The sequence below is a fragment of the Vulpes vulpes genome, chromosome 12 (genome assembly GCF_048418805.1).
Source record: "Vulpes vulpes isolate BD-2025 chromosome 12, VulVul3, whole genome shotgun sequence".
NCBI classification, from domain to species: domain Eukaryota; kingdom Metazoa; phylum Chordata; class Mammalia; order Carnivora; family Canidae; genus Vulpes; species Vulpes vulpes.
The window spans coordinates 95964041-95985000 of record NC_132791.1 but is presented as its reverse complement, the minus strand read 5'-3'; the positions used below and the strand labels follow the sequence as shown (position 1 = coordinate 95985000).

The window sequence follows — 20960 nt, the reverse complement described above, 5'->3', positions numbered from 1 at the left end:
TTTGCTCCCTTATCTACAAAATGGGACAATAATATCTACCTCGCAGGGTTATTGTGATAATTAAGTTAAATGCATATAAGGTATTTACATACCTTATATACCTAGAAGAGAGTCCCTAGGGCACATAGAGAGGCTTAATAAATTATGGCTTTCTCAACTGATATATTTCCTTTCACTTTCTGGGAGAATGATCCGTGATGCATTTTTGTCTCCCTGGCTGGATGGTACGTTGCAGGAGGGCAGTCTTTGTGGGAACTCCTTGTTGGGTTCTCCACAGCATCTAGCATAACCCCCTAGACACAGAAGGTGATACACACAGACTTAATGATGAATTACAGTAGGATTATATTCTTGCCAACATGAGTCACTGGCATCATTGAGTAAGAGAACTGGAAAGGACCTCAGAAATACATCACTCGTTCACTTTCATTTTATAGATGCAGGAATCCTATAAGCCAGAGAAGTTAAATGTCTTGCCGCTGGTTAGCACACAAGTAAACAGTGGCCAACTCTCAGCTTATGCTTCTTGCTCCACCATGTTGCTTCCTAGACCAGTGAGATGTTGCTGGCAGGTGTGTGGTGCCAAAAGCATTCTCAGGAAAATCTTACCACCCATATAAGTTATGCTACTTGGGGAAACATCTACAGGAGATAAACGACTTGTAATCTGACAACACATCTGTGTATCTCTGTGCTGCCATGACATAGTAGATTAAATAAGGAAACAGAGCTGGCTTTTAGTAATCTTTCATCCTTCTAATCTAAAAAAGGTATCTCTCAATGTACCTCTGGTAAGAATGTGCCGTCAGAAGGCATGGATGGTGGAAGTAAACAGGGAGGTGGGGGTAGGGTCCAGCTTCCTCCCTCTGACTTGTACCTTCTCGCTGGCCCTCCTTCCCCTGGCTGTCCACCTCCTGCAGGCACCCTACCTGCTACCTTGGGCAGCTCACTTAACCTGAGAGTCCCGGTTTCTTTCTCTGTAAATGTGGGGGTCATCAATAACACTTGCATTATCTTTTTCATGATGAGTGAAAGTGACATAAAATCATGTGAATTATAACCTGACACTCTTGGCAAATCCGTGGTTCTCAAGAGGGAGGCTCACCAAAATCATCTGTGTGATCTTAAAACAATCTATTTTGATGTCTGGCCATAACTGGGAACCACTATTAATGGTACTCAACAAAGGTAAGGAATTACTGCTATCTCTAGAGTCATCCATGACCACTTGAACAGAATGATCACATATTCTGGGAATACTGAAAGATACAAAAGAAAGATTCTAATAACTCCACATGAGAAAACTGCTTATCCCTTAGAAGTAGTAAGCCCACATAAACGCTAAATGAGCAGGAATAAAGCCTGAGAACACCCTATACAGGGATACACAGAATGCTCTGATTCTAAAATACTGGTTCTTGGGCATCCCGGGTGGCTCAGTGGTTTAGCGCCACCTTTGGCCCAGGGCCTGATCCTGGAATCCCGGGATCGAGTCCCACATCGGGCTCCCTGCATGGAGCCTGCTTCTCCCTCTGCCTGGGTCTCTGCCTCTCTCTCTCTCTCTCTCTCTCTCTCTCTCTGTGTCTCTCAGGGATAAATAAATAAAATCTTAAAAAAAAATAAATTACTGGTTCTTCCCTTAATCTGGTAAAGAAAATGACTTGCTGGGTCGCTTAGGTGGCTCAGTGGTTGAGTGTCTGCCTTTGGCTCAGGGCATGATTCTGGAGTCCCAGATCTGAGTTTCACACTGGGCTCCCCGCAGGGAGCCTGCTTCTCCCTCTGCCTGTGTCTCTGCTTCTCTCTCTGTGTCTCTTATGAATTAAAAAAAAAAAAAAAAAGAAAAGAAAAGAAAAAAAGAAAATGACTTGTTAAATGTTATCATAAACGCTGTAGCTACAATTTTTACCTAAGTTATAAAATAAACCAAGAAAAGGCTCCCTATAAATGAGATATTCTATATCTTTAAGCCAATAATTTTTGTCAATATTAGTCTGGGAGTTTTAAATGACTTTCTTCTGAACCTGCCCACCCCCATCAAGTAATTATCAGAAATATTGATTTCATTCCATACATTCAATCTTACAAGTTCAAAAAATATTAGCCTATTAAGTTAACATAAAAAAGTGTAATTCAGTGGAATTAAACAGCAGAGTGAATTCTGTACAATACCCGGCAAGGGGCCTATCTGAGGGAGATTTTTAATATCTCAGTGACAGCCCTTCCCAGCCTCTTAGCCCTGGAGTAGGTTGGGGAGGAGGTTACAAAGGGGGCTAAAGTAGTAGATGCTAGTGTGCAGGACCTAAGACTGTGCTGCACACAGATGAGACATCAGAAAACAAAATCCCGACACCTCATTTGCACATTAAAAAAAATCAAATTAACACGTGTACAGTAACTTAATCCAAATTTTCTACTTAGTATCAGGCGCATCAGAAATCAGGTCCCTTTACCCCAGGTCTGGGACTTTTTACAAATGGTGTCACTCCAACAGGATGGTTGGTTGAATGGACAGACATGGAAAGAAGAGTGATATGGAGAACTGATTCCTTTCTGTACAGAATCACTTGCCTGTACTGCCTACCATTAGACTGACAGCTAACACCACCACAGGACAGGCTTCCAGACTCCGACTTCACCAGGCTAATAGTTAACTTCTCAGCTACCAAGATCACATACAGAATGGAAATTATTAATGCTGATGAATTCTATCATTTTTCAATAACTGAGTCTCAACAGCTGTGGGTACATGTGCTTGGTGGGACGGGGCAAGGCGAGCCATGCATACACAGATCACACATACCATTTAATTATCATGCACTTTTGTATCAAGATGTTGTGAAGCCTATCGAAAAACTGGGATTCTAATACTGGCTCTTTCTGTTGTGATGGGCCTGTTTTCTCTCCGCAGCAGAAGGTGGATAATAGCCTCTCCTAGTTACTTTGAAGATTAAAATGATAACAAATGGGAGAGCACTTGGAAAAGTCTAAAGCATTAAAGAAAACAGAGATTTTTGGTATGCTACAGCTTCTGTTCACACACTACACACACACACACACACACACATTACTGTACGTTACAATTTGTGTGTGTGTGTGTTCCAAAGTGTCACACTTGCTCCCTGTGAAATAAATATTGGTTGGTGTATATGTCTAAGAAAAAAAAAAAAGGACAGAGAGAAAAGTCTTGAGAGATCTTTGGAGGCAGGCAGGACAAACCAGACATTCTCATTTCACATGGATTTCTCCAGAGGTAACCAAACATATTTATAATCCTGGTCATTCAATAGCGAATTCTCCAGTAGGACTGTATCATCTGTCTTCTAGAGTGTTTGCCAAAGCAGGAGGCAAAGGTAAGAAATGAATAATCCTGTATCAAATCCAAGACAACAAAGCTACGTTGCTAGCTCTGAAGAGGAAGATCATGTAGCAGAGACCCAGCCTAAACTCAAGATGAAATGAGCCAAGCCTCATGGTCCCTTCTCTGCAGAGTGGCAGAGGTGTGTGGACCACAGGTTTCTGCCCAGACCACAGGAACTCTGCCCAGGGCAGGTGGGGATGCTCCAAACTGAAAGAGTTGAAGCAATTGTTTCAAACAGAGTCAGCCAGCCTGCCGGTAGCAGAATGAATAAGTAGCAGGGGTGGAGGGTGGGGAAGCAAAGAGGGGCGGCAAGGCGAGGGGAAAGGTGAACTTTGAGAGCTGCCACTGCTTCTTGAAGGATCTCCAGTCTTGATGATACAGGAGGGGTGAACTGCTGGGGATCTTTCCTGAGCTGCCCCATTTCTCCAGGTGTTACTAGAATAAACGCCCATCTCAGGTCTGTTCTGGGCAACCTGAACTTCTGAACCTCCTATTGCCTGTTTTGTGCAAACAGAAAAAGCCTAACACAAGGAGATAGTCTGGGTCCCCTTAGGGAGAGAAATCTTGACTGCTGCAAGGCAGTCCTGACTTCCCAGAAGTAGCCCTGCAGCTCTTGCAAACCTCTATGGGTTTCAAATCACAACAAACATCGCAGTAGTATCACAAGACCCTAATCTCCCCCTGCAGCCTAATTTCATCTTCTTGAAAGAAAAAGAAGAAACACCCTTCCAGCATTTTGAACTTTGCCTTGTGAGTAATAGTAAAGCAATGCTCAGTCTTTCTTCCAGAACTGTCTCCTTGAACTCAGACAAGCAGCACAGAACGGCAAGTTCAAGTTCAGGGTTTCTGAATCTTAAAAAACAGAGAAAGTATTCTTCTGAAAATCATAAGGATATTTGCTCATTTATAAACAGATACTGAGTGAAAGCCCACAACACGGAGAAGTATTTTACCCTAAATCACCAAGAATAATCTACAATGGCCGAAGTTACTATTTCATGCCTACCTTTTATTTTATGATTGATACTTTCATTTAAAAACAAACATTTAAGTGAATAAAGACGCAGGTGTCTGCTATGGACTATGATGCAGTACTCTGATAATTAGTACTTTATTACCAGGCTCGGGCTGCAATTTCTCTAATACGCGAAGGTAGATACACAGCAGCCGCTCCTCACGTGATCAGATGTTCACAGCCAGCTAACATTACAAAACGTTCCTGGTATGAGCTCTGCAAATGGAAAGCAACTAAATGGTGTCTAAAGTTAAAAAAAAGAAAGGAGTACTGAAATTTTATATTTACGACATTATGTTTTAACTAAAGGAGAAATCCGGCAGGTTGCTTTAAAATAGAGATAACACAGCAAAATTCCCAGAGGTGGCATTTAGCAGTGAGATTTGGTTTTTCATTTCACCTGGCTTAATAATGAAAACATGAAGGATGGCTCCCGATTTCCCCCAGATCAACATATTAATCCATTTAAGGAAATACCACAGGAGGCTGTTCCTACTTTTCTGCAGAAGGCAGATTTAGTTTGTTCTTGCTTAAAATTGAATGTAGCTCTCAATTATAACAGTACTGGAGCCTGAGCGCTGTAACATGAGCTGGATTTCCATCAGGCCTGTGAGCAGAGGCTACGGTGAGAGCAGAGGGGGCTTGGGCTCAGTCAGCAGCCCCTGATGCCCTCCGTGGTGTCAGAGGAAAGAGAGTGTCAGCACTAAACTCCAGGGCAACGCCACCACGGCACACACCCTGCTCTGCTGACTACTGGGACAGAATCAGAGAGAAGGGAAAGAAGGAAGAAAAATGGTCCCCATCCCTCAAAAGTTCTATATATATGTGTGTATGCGGGGGTGTATGTGTGTGGATGTGATTGTGTTTACGCATGTATGCATGCATGTGCACGTTTTCTATGTGTATACATGTGTATTCACAGATTTATTTATATACGTACAGACTTATATACCTACGTATTTATATAGAATAGGAGGAACTTCATCAGTATTTCAAAGTATATCAAGCATAAGCAAAAACGGGCAGGAAAACCTCTGGCCGGTACTCTTGGCTATGAAAATTGGCCCTGAACATAAAGTCACAGGCCAGCTTTAATAACAACATTATTTTCCAAAGCACTTGCCACAGAGTGAGACAAACTGGCTCCAAGGAGGGTCCTCTCCTCTGGTCTACAGCTCTTGAGGTTATGCCCCTTGGTAAGAAATCTAAATAATCACTGCCATTGCCTTTGCTAGGTTGGAAGAGGGTCAAATCCAGAAGAAGCAAAGATTTCTAGAGGCATCATGACCATCTGTTTGAGTGGGAATTTTTAAAATGTCCATAATTATAGTGGAATGGAGGCAGGTACCCTCATTGTGTAGGCAGGTTCACAACGTGACACTCCTCTGGGCCACACTGGCAAGTGGGGATCACAAGTTCTAATGCCACCACATGGGAGAGTCACAGGAGTTTTAAATGGGGAGGGACAGGATCAGATCTGGGTCCTGGCAAGAGCTGCGCTGGAGAGGGCAAGGCTGACAGCAGGTGCCACTCACTCTGGGTGAAATGTCAAGTAGGAAGGCAGGTCAGTGTGTGGTCTGGAGAGACGTGTGGGTCAGAGGTGTCACCGCCACTCAGGTCGTCCCCAAAGAGATGAAGGTGAGTGGGGTGGGCAGAGGGCAGACCATGGTAATGCAGGGAGACAAGGAAATGGGTGAAGAAAGGAGCCCCCAGAGGGGACTAAGGGGCTGCATAATGGTGCAAGAGAAGCCAGGGAAGTAGGGGCATTTCCAAAACCAGGGGAAGATAGTTTTCAAGAGAGATAGGTTACCACATGGCTGAAAGTCAAGAAAGATCATGTAAGATACAGGATAAAAATTATTTATTATTTTATTATATTTTATATATTGTATTCATAACAAAGAACTCAGTGAAGGCTGCATGTGAGCTAAAACACTATGCAGTTCTTTGCTGCATACTAACCCACCTCAAGGTCTCTCTTAAAGCAAAGCTGTCCTCCAGGTCTCTAACTGGCAATTATATCTTAGGTCTTCGGGTCTTCCCATCATGACATTTTGTTCAAGAAGTTGGCTTAAAATTCATTCCTTTTATCCACCTCCATCACACTTATGCTGTGAAGCTTTGTGGGACCACCTCAGTTCAGAAGTTCTTGATACTGCCTTTATAAAGCATTTATCGTAATACTTGACATTGGGAATATGTTAACCTAGCCATGCTTATTCAGCATGTGTGTAAAGTCTTGGAATCTGCTTTTCCTGTTGCTCATCTATTTCCCCACATCCTCATTTCCCCCTTCTCTTTGGCTTTCTCCTTCTAAGCCATCATCTTTTCCTGGAATGTTCTTTTTTTTGCCTGCCCATATCCTGCCTCCTCCCCTGCTTTTTTTGAGAGAGAGCGAGAGAGCGAGTGAGCTAGCGAGGGCGCTTTAGTGAGGGGGCACATGCGGGAGTGGGGGCAGCAGAAGCAGAGAGAGAGAGAGAGAGAGAGAGAGAGAGAGAGAGAGAATCTCAAGCAGACTCCCTGCCAAGCTGAGGCCTCACCATCTCAGGATCCTGAGATCATGACCTGAGCTGAAATCAAGAGTCAGATGCTTAACTGATGACTGAGCCACCCAGGCGCCCCCCTGAAATCCTCTTTCTTAAATTTCAGCCATGGCTGCTTTTTTCTGTGAAGAAGGGGTTCTGCTGAGCGTCCGTTCAGAAGTGATCTTTTGTTTTTGTGGAACACTTTAGCGGAATGACTATTCTTCCTGCAACGCTGAACGGTAAATGGTATTTCATTTCAGGTGTGTCTGCTTGTGTGTGTAATTCCCCCTCCCTTCTAACTGGATCTGAGCTCCTGGAGAAGGAGCAAACTAAGCTTTTCAGCACCTGACTGATCTGGGTCTACCCTCTTGGACTGGTGTGTAGGCTCCTTGAATCTCCATGTTCAACTGAAAAATGAAGGCCAAGATGCTGACTTTGTAGGGGTGTGGTTCTCAGCCAAGTCAGGTGTGAGCGGCACCCTGCTCCATGCCTGAGGTCAGTGGCAATCACTGACCAGCAGATGGATTCCTTCCCTTTTTCCCTTCCTTCTTCTACCTCCGAGTCAAGGGGCCATAAATTAACAGAGATGAAAATGTGCCCCAAATAAATAGGAAGCAAAGGATTTAGATCAGAAAAATGGAATTCCAGTAATCATTACATCCTGTATTCATAATACGGGAAGTCAGTCTAACTTCTCTGAATTTTGGCTTTCCTTTTCTTGAATGAAAAATATAATACTACTGGTCCTGGCCAAATTACTGAAAATGCTGAAAATTACTGAAAATTCTGCATGGGATAATATATATGACATGTATAAAACTAGAAGAAATTGCTGAATTACTGAGTAACGAAAATATTCCAAATTATGGTTCATGATATACAACTTTAGGTCTTTTATTACATAACAATATTCTGATCTAGTGAATGAAAAACTATGTTAGGAATAAGAATCAGATTAGGGGTTGTAGATTAAAATTTTATCTATTTGCCCTTTGGTTGGCAGAAGACATGGATGGGTAAAGGAAGAGAAGAAATACAAGATATGAAAAAAACTATTAGCTAAATAATAAATTAGTAGGATTTACCTTTAAAAGTTTTCTTTTATTTACCTTTATGTAGACTTTTCTATTGCATTTCTTTGAATTGCTTTATATAAGCAGCTGCCCCCCCCCCAACAACCTTAAATAGATTATCAGATGAGCACAAAATAACCTTTGCGGTCAGCCTTTGGAATAACTTATGAAATCAATTAAAGCAGTACAAATACAAAATATTAAAATATAGTGCATCAATTATTTTTGGTTACTGAAGAGGAAAGTAAATAAGATATTAATCATGGAAGAAAGCAGTTACAAAAGGCTGTATGAATTATGTAAAAATTCTAGTGATGTATTTTCATCACAGTAGATCTGTATTCACAATGGCATTTAAGAAATAAAATTTTAAACAGCCACTACCACCATGTTTCTCTTTGGAAGGAGCTGCCAGGGCTTTGTGCTTTCACGGTACTGAAATACTTGAGTTACAATCATGAATTCTTAATCAGCGTGGTGGGGCCGAGGAGAAGGAAAGGGGGAGGAAGGCCGGATATAGCAGCAATCTAGGCCTTTCTTGTCTGCTGAGCTAGCACAGCACACACATTATCTTCAGTGAGGTGCTCATGGGGTAATTAGGAAGGGAGGGCAATCTTTGTGGAAAATCTGAGCATATTCTTGAAAAGACAGTTTCCCCACTTCCTGTTAGGCACCCTCAGGACTCATAATCCCTGGAGAACTCTGAAAAAGAAGAGGTATCCCTCCTCCCCAGTCAAGCCAGAACACAAATGATGCAGTCTAACAGGGTTGCTCTTTGGGGCAATCAAGGTGGTATTTCAGTTTTAACTGTGCCCTGACTCAAGCACCAGCAGGGGTCATGACCTTATCAGTACATGTGAATCACCCAGGGAGCTTTTAGAACTCCTAAGGTCCAGACTGCAACCAGAACCCAGGTATCAGCAAGCTTTCAGAGCCCTCCAGGTGATTCTAATTAATATGTATGGGAAGAGAACGTTTTAACTTGGTCAAGTTCACACCTATTTCATTCACCTAGAAAAAACAAAAAACACAAAACACCCCCCCCACACATTAAATCTTTAGCTTTGAACAGCTTCCAAGCAGAGAATACAACAGGCTTCTGCATCATCATCTAACCCTGCCACTTAGATGTCCCTTCTTTATCTCCCTAAAGGTGATAGGAGTGACCAGCAGTAGTGAGCTTGATGTGGCTCTGGGTCTGGGGGAGATGTCCATAGCTCAGAGATTGGATTGTGGGTGTATGTGTGTGTGTGTGTGTGTGTGTGTGTGTGTGTGTGTGAGAGAGAGAGAGAGAGAGAGGGAGAGAGAGAGAGAGGAAGGAGGGAGGACGACGGGGGTGAAGCAGGCAGCAGGGGAGATCTGTTTGCTCACATTTCATGGTAATGGAAAAGCTAATTTTTTTTAGGGTTATAAGTATGTGTGAAACCATCTGGTGTTTCCTGCTGTTGCATCCTTTAGATTTCACATGTTTATATGTCCATGGCATCAAAACATCATGAACGTAAACCAGTAATATTTAAAGGACATCACGTTTTAGTGTAATTACAAATATTATTGATGTTTCATAGGCATACTATTTTAGAGTGTTAGCAGTAAAAAAGTAGCTGGGTATGTACATGACATACATATTCTCTTATTATAAGTAAGGAGAAAAGGAAAAAGACACAAAGAACCCCCCACCCTTACCCCCATGTTAATTGGCCATCTGAATATCACCTTTTGTGAATGTTCATATTTTTTACCCATTTTTAAAAAGCTGGTTTCATTCTTTATTTATTTTATTTTATTTTTTTTAATTTTTATTTATTTACGATAGTCACAGAGAGAGAGAGAGAGAGAGAGGCAGAGACACAGGCAGAGGGAGAAGTAGGCTCCATGCACCAGGAGCCCGACGTGGGATTCGATCCCGGGTTTCCAGGATCGCGCCCTGGGCCAAAGGCAGGCGCTAAACCGCTGCACCACCCAGGGATCCCGGGGTTTCATTCTTTAAAAAAAAATGATTTGTAGGAGTTTAAAAAATATATTCTGGTTGTGGATCTTTTTTTTCAGACATTTTCATGCATTCTTTTTTATTCTCTTAATAATGGTACCCTGGCCATCACAATTTTAACCTGGCTCAATGTATTCATTTTTTTCTTTTATGGGTCACATTTCTTGTGTCCTGTTTAAGAAATCTTTGTATACTGCAAGGTAATAAAGTAGTTTTCTTTTGTTTTCCTCTAAATTTTTATACACACACATACTTTTCCCACTTAAATCTAGAATCCGCTTTTATGCATAAAATGAGGAAGAGGTCAAGATTCTTTTCTCTCCAAACAGCTATCCAATTGGCTGAACAGCATTTATTGAAAAGGATGCTGAGTCATCTGTGCCATAAATCAGGTGACAATATATAAGTGGGTCTCTTTCTGGACTGTATTTTTTCCATTGATCAGTTAGCCTAGCACCAATAACACAATCTTAGTTATTACCAAAGCTTTTGAATAGGTTATTTTTTTAAAAAATATTTTATTTATTTATTTATTTGATAGGTGGGGGCAGCGAGAGAGAGCAAAAGCAGAGGGAGAGGTAGAGGGAGCAGCAGAGTAAGAGGAAGAAGCACAATGATGTGGGGCTGAGCAGGGAGCCCAATGATGTGGGGCTCCATCCCAGGACCCTGGGATCATGACCTGAGCCAAAGGCAGACGCTTAACCAACTGAGCCATCCCCTTGAATAGGTTTTATATACAATAATGGAAGTATTCTAGCTTTCTTCTTTAAGAATTCCTTGGCTATCCTTTGTCCTTCGTAAATCCATGTGAATTTTTTAATGAGCTTCTCAGTTTCTGCAAAGAAAATTGCTAGTAATTTGACTGGTACTGTATTATACCTATACATCAACTTGGGGAACACTGACAACTTTACAACGGGTATTCCAATTTCTAAACATGAAATATCCCTCCAGGTACAAATATATGAAAAAGGGCTCATCTTCATGAGTTACTAAAAAAATTACAATTAAAACCACCATATATCCCCTAGAGTGGTTAAAATGGAAAGAGACAGAAAATACCAAGTATTAGAAAGGATGTGGAATAACTGGAATATATATTGCTCATGGGAATGCAATTTGGGGCATCTATTTTGGAAAACTGCTTGGCAGTATCTTCTAAAGCCAAATATATGCAAAACCTATGACCAACCAAGCAGTTCCATTCCTAGAATGACCATTCACTAAAAGATAAATACAAAAATATATATACTGGCATGACTCAACCCCAAACTGGAAACTACCCAAGTATCTGTCAGTAGTGGAAAAGATAAATAAATTCTGTAGTGTATTCACACAATGAAGAGATACAGAGGCCTGAGGACAAACCATCCACACCCACATGCAATAATATGGACAAATCTCCAACAATATTGAGGAGTAGCCTGGTTCCACTTTAGAAGGCACAACAGGAAAACCAATCTATGGGATAGATCCCTGACAGTGGTTTGACTTGGTGAGGCAGAGTGACAAGGAAACACAACAGCTGGGTGTCACCTGCCAGCCGCCGGCTCCGGCGCCTGCTCTTGGGCTCCCCGCCGCAGCTTCAGCACCGCGGCCCCACATGCTAAAGTAGCTGTGCTTGGGGCTTCCGGAGGAATTGGGCAGCCCCTTGCGCTGCTCAAGAACAGCCCCTAGTAGCCGCCTGGCCCTCCGCGATGTTGCTCATGCACCCGAGCGGCCGCAGATCTGAGCCACATCAGGCCAGAGCGACCGTGAAAGGCCGCCTCGGACCTGAGCAGCCGCCGGGTTGCCTCAGAGGCTGCGATGTGGTGGTTATTCCGGCCGGAGGGAGTCCCAAGAAAACCAGGCGTGACACGGGATGACCTGCTCAGCACCAAGGCCTCAGCTGTGGCCACCCTGACTGCGGCCTGCGCCCAGCACGGCCCCGAGGCCACGATCTGCGTCAGTTCAAATCCGGTCAACTCCACCATCCCAACCGCAACGGAGGTTTTCAAGAAACACGCAGCTTACGACCCCAAGAAAATCTTCGGGGTGACGACCCTGGACATTGTCAGGGCCAACACTTTCATTGCAGAACTAAAGGGCTTGGATCCCGCGTGAGTCAGTGTTCCTGTCATTGGCGGTCATGCCGGGAAGACCATCATCCCCCTGATCCCTCAGTGCACCCCCAAGGGGGACCTTCCCCAGGACCCGCTGACAGCCGTCACTGGGCGGATCCAGGAGGCCGCACGGAGGCGGTGAAGGCCAGAGCTGGAGCGGGCTCTGCCACCCTGTCCGTGGCATACGCTGGAGCTCGGCTTGTCTTCTCCCTTGTGGATGCAATGAATGGGAAGGAAGGAGTTGGCGAATGTTCCTTTGTTAAATCCCAGGGAGCAGACTGTGCCTATTTCTCCACACCATTACTGCTGGGGAAAAAGGGCATGGAGAAGAATCTAGGCTTTGGCAAGATCTCCCCTTTTGAAGAGAAGATGATAGCAGAAGCCATCCCGAGTGGAACCTCCATCGTAAAGGGAGAGGAGTTTGTGAAGAACATGAAATGAAAGGGCAGCCAGCTAGCAGCCCATTTCCCTCACTTGTAGGCATCATGTCCCTGCAAAGCCATCTCCTGCCCTCATGTTTCCCTTGTGTTAACCACCAGTGTCATGTTAACGTCACCGCCCCTTCCACTCGCAGGTCCACCAATGTGTGCATCAATAAAAGCAGGCTTCCATTTTCTTTAAAAAAAAAAAAAAGAAGAAGAAATACAAAAGCTTGGGGGAGTGTTCATAATGTTCTCTCTATTGATTTGGGTTCTGAGTACATAATACCTTCACTTCACAAAAAGACTATTTATATATTTTATATATATTATATATAATATTTTATATATTTTAACAAAAAGTGTTTATATATTTTAACAAAAAGCGTTTTTAAAGGAATTCATAATTGGGCTTTCCATTGAAAAAAACAATTCACTTTTAAATAATTCCCTCTCCCCATTTGTCCCGCCCCCTTCCTAGGGCATTTTTATGACCAATAACCTAAAGGGAATTCTTTTTTCTCTTTTGAATTATTAAAAACAAAACAAAACAAAACCAGAACAAAAAAAGGGGGGGGGGGGAATTATGCTCTGCAGAAGCTTCCCCAGTTGGATTAGTTTAAGAGTTTAAATGCAGTGCTTTTTTGTATATTCTTTCAACCAAGCATGTTGAACTGTTTGTGAGCATCTAATTAGAAGCGTTTTCTTTACCTTTTTAAAGATGAGAAAGTGGAGAAATAAAGGATAGAAGACATTGCTAGTTTCAATGAGTTTGTCTTAATTCCTTATTCAAATCATTACTTATTATTCCTGCCCGTTAGAGTGATTTAGCAATAGCTTTAGCAAGCACACAAGTGTATCTCTGTGTTTATTTTTCCATGAGCAGCCTCTTTAATGGTCCCTTTGCCCATCTTTTTGTAGATTTGTTATGCTAACATCCAGTTGTCCTAATTTGTTTTTCTCTAGTTTTGTGCTGGCACTAAACTAATCAGTGGATACAATCACAGAATCCCAGGAAATTCATTTTTAGATATGACACAACATAATTTTCCCCAAACTTGTAACGAAGGCTAGCTTATTTCCTTCTAGTCTATTTCTAGAAAAGAGGCTACCGAGATTGAGCGTTTCCATAATCCACTAACTGAAAAGTGTAGAGTGAAACAGAGAATTGCAGATAAAGCTGAGACTGTTTAACAAAACCAATAAAGGGAAAGGCTAGCAGGGCAAATGTAGTTTTTTAAAAAAAATATAAATACAATTATAATTCAACTTCTAATAAAAATACCAAAAATGATTATAGTAAGAGAAAAAAATCTTATTCACTAGAATAGCAAGTGCTATGAAAGAGCTATCTGAAGAATATTTTGTTCTCTTTGTATCTACCTCAGCGATGGTAATACATTAAAAGAAAATAGAATTTTTTAAGGAATACCCTACAATAACCATCACCACACAGATTTGTGGTAGTGCTGAAAGCTGTCTGTGGATAAACTTTTTTTTAACCACATTAAATATTGAAAGGTTCATTAATTTTTTTTAAATATATTTTTTAAAGATTTTATTTATTTATTCATGAGAGACAGAGAGAGAGAGAGAGAGAGAGAGAGAGAGAGAGATTGAGGCAGAGACACAGGTAGAGGGAGAAGCAGGCTCCACGCAGCGAGCCCGACATGGGGCTCGATCTTAGGACCTTGGGGTCATGACCCGGGCCAAAGTGGCACTAAACCACTGAGCCACCCAGGCTGCCAGAAGGGTTTCATGTAAAACGCTCAGAAACTACCCAACACCATCGTCTAAACAGTGTGGAGCTGAGGTGGTGACAGTTGTTTTAAAAAGCTGCACTATGTGATTTTCAGGCCCAGTTTCTATGCTGAATATATCATGTAGCTATTCTTCATTTTTTTCAAGGTGTTTTTATTGTTTCTGTTGATTTTGGGGGGTGAGGCAGGAAGTGGAGTGATGTTATATCTGTGCTGTTTCCCACTTGTCTCCATTTGTTCCAGGATATCTGTCAGAGACCAGAGGGGAGGAAAATGAGTTCTTTGACCCCATAAGTGATCCATATTGGGATGAACACCTTATCACCACCACCGGATGAGATGATAGCACAAGGAAAACAAAACACTGATTTGAGCTTCATATGCTTATTTTTGTACATACAAGGAAACTAATAAATAAGTTGCTTAGAATGAGGAGGAATAAAATACTAGTTTTTAAAAGCTCACTTGGATGAATGAATTGTTGAAAATTGGAATCATCTGTACTTGAGTAAATAAAAATTGAATTTATTTTGAGAGTCTGAGAATTTTCCTGGGATATAATTTGTTATATTCAATGGAGGCAACCCTAGAAAAAAAACCTCTTATCACCCTACTGTGAAACATCCAAAGCAAACCAAATCAAGCACAAAGGCCCTGTAGTTGGAGCAGTTGGCTTTATAGGGAGACAGGGAAGGGCCATCCATTGACAGAGTGCCTTCTACATATGTGTTCCTCTCCATTCTTACCTGTGCACAAATCATCACAGTGAGTGTAATCCACAGTTGAAAGCAGCCCAGCATATAAGTATAAAACTGATTAACCCACAAAAATAATTTTACTGAGGCATCCTGTCCCCAAATGCTGTATCATTAGAATTTGACAAGAAGCACTGTCTACCCTGGGGAAATGATTATTTCAAGGTGGTACCATAAGCAGATACACGATCATTGGCATTTAAACCTTTGTGGTAATTTAAAAAAAAAAATGGTCGTAGCAAAGCCAGAGAAGCTGACTTTTGAAGAGTGTAATTTCAGAAATGGTAGATCAAAACAAACTGTTCAAAGACTCCATAAATACATGCAGGTATGCCTTGACTTATTCAGAAGACACATCCTAATGACTCTGCTTTCAAAAATACAAATCAAAGTGTATTTTAAATAAACTAGAAGCAATTAAGCTTGATTTTTAAAAACCACATAGTGACTCTTTTCTGAATAAAGGCAAAGAAGACTTTGGTGTCTGTGCGAATTACTGTCCTGCTACATTAGTCCTCCCAAGGCATGCCTACTATGGCAGTCCCCCATAGCCTGAAAGATCAATTCTAACTTTGCTCTCACTACCCAGCCCGGGCTTCAAGTCTTGCATTTAGTTAGCATAGACCCCTCTTCCCATTGGTCCAAACATCTTCGATAAGCAAAATCTTAAATTTGTCTTTGTTGTTACGAGTAATATACGCACAGAAGAGCATAAAATAAAAAAGTTTTTTTCCTTTTCTCTTGTCCCTCTGGTCCCCTGCCCCAAAGATAATCACTGCTAATGGCTTCTTATGTCAGAAAAAGTCTCCTATCATGAACACACAAACACATAAATACACTGATTCAAAGTTCACTTTAGCTTTGAGCTGCTTTACAGACTAATTCTCCTACGTTCTGCTCTGTGCTACCTCTTCCCCTACTAATTCCTGCAACATTAATAAGTACACTGTCACATACTGACCTGTTCCTCTTTTTCAACTAGCTTTACCTCCTTTTGCCTTTTTAACAATATATCCTTATAGATCTACAATAGCACTCAGCACGGTGTGGGGCACACAACAAAAATTATAAAAACTCCTGTCCAGTGAATGATTTTACATTCTGAATTGTGAGTACAATTCACTTTCCCTTTTCTGCTGCCATGGAAGAGGCTTCTCACACACAAACAATGCCAAGTCAGATATTTCTTTTATTTTTTTTCAAGTCAGATATTTCTTAATGACCTACTCTTTACTGAGAGGAAGTGCCTGTTTATTTAGATTATTAGTAGCTGGGCTCTGATCCAGAAATCCATTTCTGGAGAAATACATTTCATTTTACTTTTAGCTATGAATGGGGTATACATTTTGTTTGGTTATTTAAAATAGTTGGCTGCTCTGATAAAATATAGTGATGGACAGAAAATAATAGATCGTTGTTTCTTATGTCATATTATTGGGAAGAAACAAAGAAAAAAACACTTTTTTTTTTTTTCCCAGAAAACAAGGAGGTGCTCAGAGACTAACCAGGGCATGCCAAAGGGTCACAGGAACTGGTTAGAAAAAGCTCTCACTGGCAAATGTGAGCATCAAAGGAACAATGATGGCAACGGACCACACTTTGAACAAACAAATCTCTAGTGATACTCAAAAAAAATAGGGGAAGAGTTAGGGAGAAAAGAGAAAGCTCTTCTGTATCTGTATAGAATGTCAGCAAGTTGGAAAGTCAGCTATTGCAACCACTCATGTAATACAGGCAAGGGTCATCACCAATGACTCCTGAAACCTAGATGAAAAGTTGAAGCAGAACATGATATCCAATAGGCCTTCAGTATCACTTACTACTTACTACAGGGAGAAAGGGAGACCTCAAGCAAATATTCAAACTGAGCACCCCCAACAATGGGGAGCTTCCTGATGTGACAAAATGAGCACACAGCACTCATGTAGTATGCTTGCCAGAAATTTTTTACCTGAATCTAAGGACAACGAGCTATGTCTGGGTGGCAGGACATTATCTAAGACAACTGGCCTGGACTCTTCAAAACTGATATCTCACAGAAGACACAAAAAAGGGTGAGGAGAGGGTTGAGAAGTGCTGGCAGTCCAGATTTAAGACAAAAGAAAGATGGCAACCAGTGGGTGGACCCTTTATTGGATCCTGATGGGAGCCAGGAGAGGGAGGAATATGATGGGAGACTATGAAGAAATTTGTATTGGATTGTATTTTATACTAATGGATAATACTATTGCATCATTGATAACTGTCCTGGATGTGATATTGGTATCTTGCCTATGAAGGAGAGTGTGCTTGTTCTTAGGAGACAAATGCTAAAAAAATTAGGAGAGTGCCATTATGTGTGCAACTTACTTTCACATGGCTCAGGAAAACATACAGAGAGTGACTGTCATGGTGACAGAGGAAGAGGAAGGAGAACAAGAGGGCAGGCAAATCAGTGAGACAGAACAAATGTGGCTAATGCTAGCAACTGGTCAACCAGGGCGAAGGGTATGTAGGTTATTATTGTATTATTATAATTTTTCCTTTTTTTGTATTTCTGAAAAATTTGAACATAAATAGGTATGAAAAAAACCAGAGCAGCGTATTTTTTTCTCTTTCTTGATTGAACAACAAATGTTAATCACTTAGATGATAGTAGTTAGAGCTGATCAATCTGAGAATCAAAGCAGAGATACAACTGGTTAGTTTTTAAATGAGAACACAAGGAGCCAGCTGACACACAATAAAAGGTGGGAACAAAGCTTGTTGGGGCACACGACAGCATCTTTGTCAAGCAGGTATCTCTTTTAAAAACAGAGAATTACAATGGTACTGCTAATGGCTCTGCCAACAGTGTAACCAGGTAGGTGGAACACAGCAGATAAACCAACCACTGGTGAAGCTGCCACAGGTATCAAGAAGTGAATCCACAAATACGGAATCTGCAAATAATGAGAATCACCTGTATGTGAAACATATACCTTTCATTCCAACACACCATACGTATTCTCCTTGGAGGTTAAATCCCCTTTTGCAACCTTGAAAGTGCTTCCTTGTCGAGGGTTGTGATGCCGATTTATTTGCTTGCCTTTTCCCAACTGTCTCTTAGTATTCTGTAGGCCCCGAAGGAAAAAACCCAGTTCTATTTTACCCTGTCACTTTGCACTCTACATTTGTTGTGTGACTTCTGCTAGGTTTGTGGGAAGAAGAGATGACCATTGTGGTACTTCTGGATGATATTAACATTTAAATCAGTAGACTGAGTGTTGGAGGAGGTCATCAAGAGGATGTGACCACCAGTGACCTGTGAGCTAGGCCCTGGCAATTAGAGGCTCCTCACTTCCTCCCCTGTCCTTGGAATGTGTGTTTTCCCACCGTTTCCACAGTAGGAGCTGATTTCAGGGACGTTACCTTAAGAGAATAAGGTATTTTTGAGACCACCTAGATGGTATGTGACTGAATCCATTTTAGGCCTCTGCCTAGACTTTTAGCATTCAAACCTGCCACCTACCAACCTGGAGCGGTCTGCCTCTTGCTTTGGTCTCTGCCTGGCCCTTCATGTGTGGGGGCCAGTGTGTAAACCAACGCTGAGTAAAACAGACTACTTTCCATAATGTGGATGTGCCTTTTCCAATCAGTTGAAGGCTTGAAAAGAACAAAGTGGCTGACCCTCTCCTAAGTACCAGAGAATTCTTACTGCTTGATGGTCTTAAGAGGAGTATCAGATTTATTCTGTTTTTGGACTCAAAATGACAAAAAGGCTCTTCATGGATCTTGAACCTAAAACCATTAGCTCTCCTGAGTCTCCAGCCAACTCACCTTGCAGATCTTGGAACTTGTAGCCTCCATAATTGTGAGGCAATTCCTCATAACAGATCTCTCTCTCTTTTCCCCTCTCCCTCTCTCTATAAACATATATCCTCTTGATTCTGTTTCTGTGAAGATCCCTGATTAATTCATTGGGCAAGGAAAGCTCAAGTGGAATCTAAAATTTCACCCATGCATGACTGGAAGAAGAGGGGTATGATTAACAGAAATTTGAATGCAAGGAGGTGGAGCATATTCTGAGAAAGAAATGATGAGTATGGCTTTGGTCATGCCAAATGGGACAGTGAGATATTCATTTGGATAAATCCTGCAAGCAAGAAAAATGCACGAACAGATGGGGTAAAGTGAAGCATGTGAACATCACATCCTATATGTTTAAAATGGTCTCACCCAAATGGCTCAAATAAATCTTTGATAACCCTCTGCCAAATGTAAGTCGAGAGTAGTAAGGGCAGTCTATCTTTTTTTCAGAATGAATGATTTCATTCTTGGTTTCAATAATACTTTATAAAAGTCCAATATAAAACAGACTATACATGGAAGACCATAAAGTATTTATTAGACTGGAACAGAAACAGTAAGTTAACTTCATTCTTAACTGATATGAAAGTGATAATAATTAAAAAAAAAAAAACTAAGAAGTACCTTTGTAAGTCAAAGACTGAACTGGAGTTCAGGAGCGGATGGACTGTTGGCATTGTATACACACACACATTTTTCTAGGGGAGCATCCAAAGCTTAGCCAGATTCACAAAGGTTCTGTGACCCAAGAAGTAATTAAAAGTGAAACCTCATTTTGTTCCTTTAAATATGGCCATACGAATGTCAAGATTTCATCTAACCTCACAGCACAGGAGTAACACAACAGTAGGACATTAAATATAAACACCTTCTCCTCTCAAATTGGGCATATATAAAATCTCCTTATATTGGGTATCAATTTTGACCTATCACATCTATTTCCAGTAATCTGGAAATCCCGAATGAAGAGCTAGATAAGTGAACAAAGATGTACCATTCACAAGGAGGTCTGCCAAAGCTTTGCTTAAAGTGGCACATATCTACAGGTGTAACAATAAGGGGTTAGCAAAATAAATGAGGTTGGTGCATTGGGTGGGACCCTATGTGTCCACTTAAAAATGATGATGCATGCATATTTTTACTGACTTGAAAAATGTTAACTTGGAAATCACAAAATTGTAAATGATTAGTAGGATCCCATTTAACAAAAAAAAAAAAAATACACATTCATACGTGTCTATCTACAGAAGTAACATTCTGGAAGGATATACATGAAAACTGGTGTGTCAGGATAGAAGAATTCTGAAATAATTTTTCTTTCTCCCCTCAAATATTATTATAGTAACTATAGATTATCCATGTAATAAAAAATGCAATACTTCCCTTGAACCAACCTTCCCAATGGTAACAAAACCACTAATCATTCATCAACGTCATATCTGTCTCCAGCTCCTACCCTCTCTCCCCTTGTCAGGCAAAACAGGAAAGCACTGCTTCTTGAGAGCCCTTCATCCTTTCAATTCCTACATTTGCAAGTATGAATCCCTAACACCATTCGGCATCTAGCACTTGGAGGGCTTATTCCAATTCATAGTCGACTCGACACCTCTTACTGAGAAAGACACACCAATGTCACACAAAAATGGGAGGTGTGGTGGAGGACAGTGACTGCTAACAGAGATCCAAGACTTATTTTATAATCAGGAATAAATCTGCAAGTTTAAGCTTTCCACAGCCATAATACAGCAATCAATAGCAGTTGTTATCATTTTGCTGATGCTTGTTAACCAACCGTATAAGCATTTTAAGAGTCCAGGAAGGAAGATAAGGGGAAGGCAGGGGAGAAAAAGAAACATTTTAAGAGTCCAAAGTGATGACAAAGCACCTCTTTCTGTGGTGAAAGCTCTGCTGGAGCAAAATGTGGGGATTTTAGGCTACTGTCACGGTAGGTGATGAGATTTTCCCCCTTGCTTTTATCAAATGTGGCAGATTTATACAGGATGTTTAAATTGTTTATTGTTATTTTTTTTAGGTTGACTGGATAAGGAAACAGCTATGAATTGGGGGAAACCTACTCAGAGGTAATCAGTTTCTAGAAGAGAGCACTGTAAATCTGCACCATGCGAACAGAGTCC

At 41.2% G+C, this 20960-nt stretch overlaps 1 protein-coding gene and 1 pseudogene across 2 annotated transcripts in view; one reads left to right on the top strand and one right to left on the bottom strand.

Moving 5' to 3' along the window:
* The window catches only part of LYRM4 (LYR motif containing 4), a 163630-nt gene that overhangs the window by 40034 nt on the left and 102636 nt on the right, over positions 1-20960 (bottom strand). The gene's annotated exons all lie outside the window — the stretch shown is intronic.
* On the top strand, positions 11753-12506 carry LOC112911099 (malate dehydrogenase, mitochondrial-like; annotated as a pseudogene).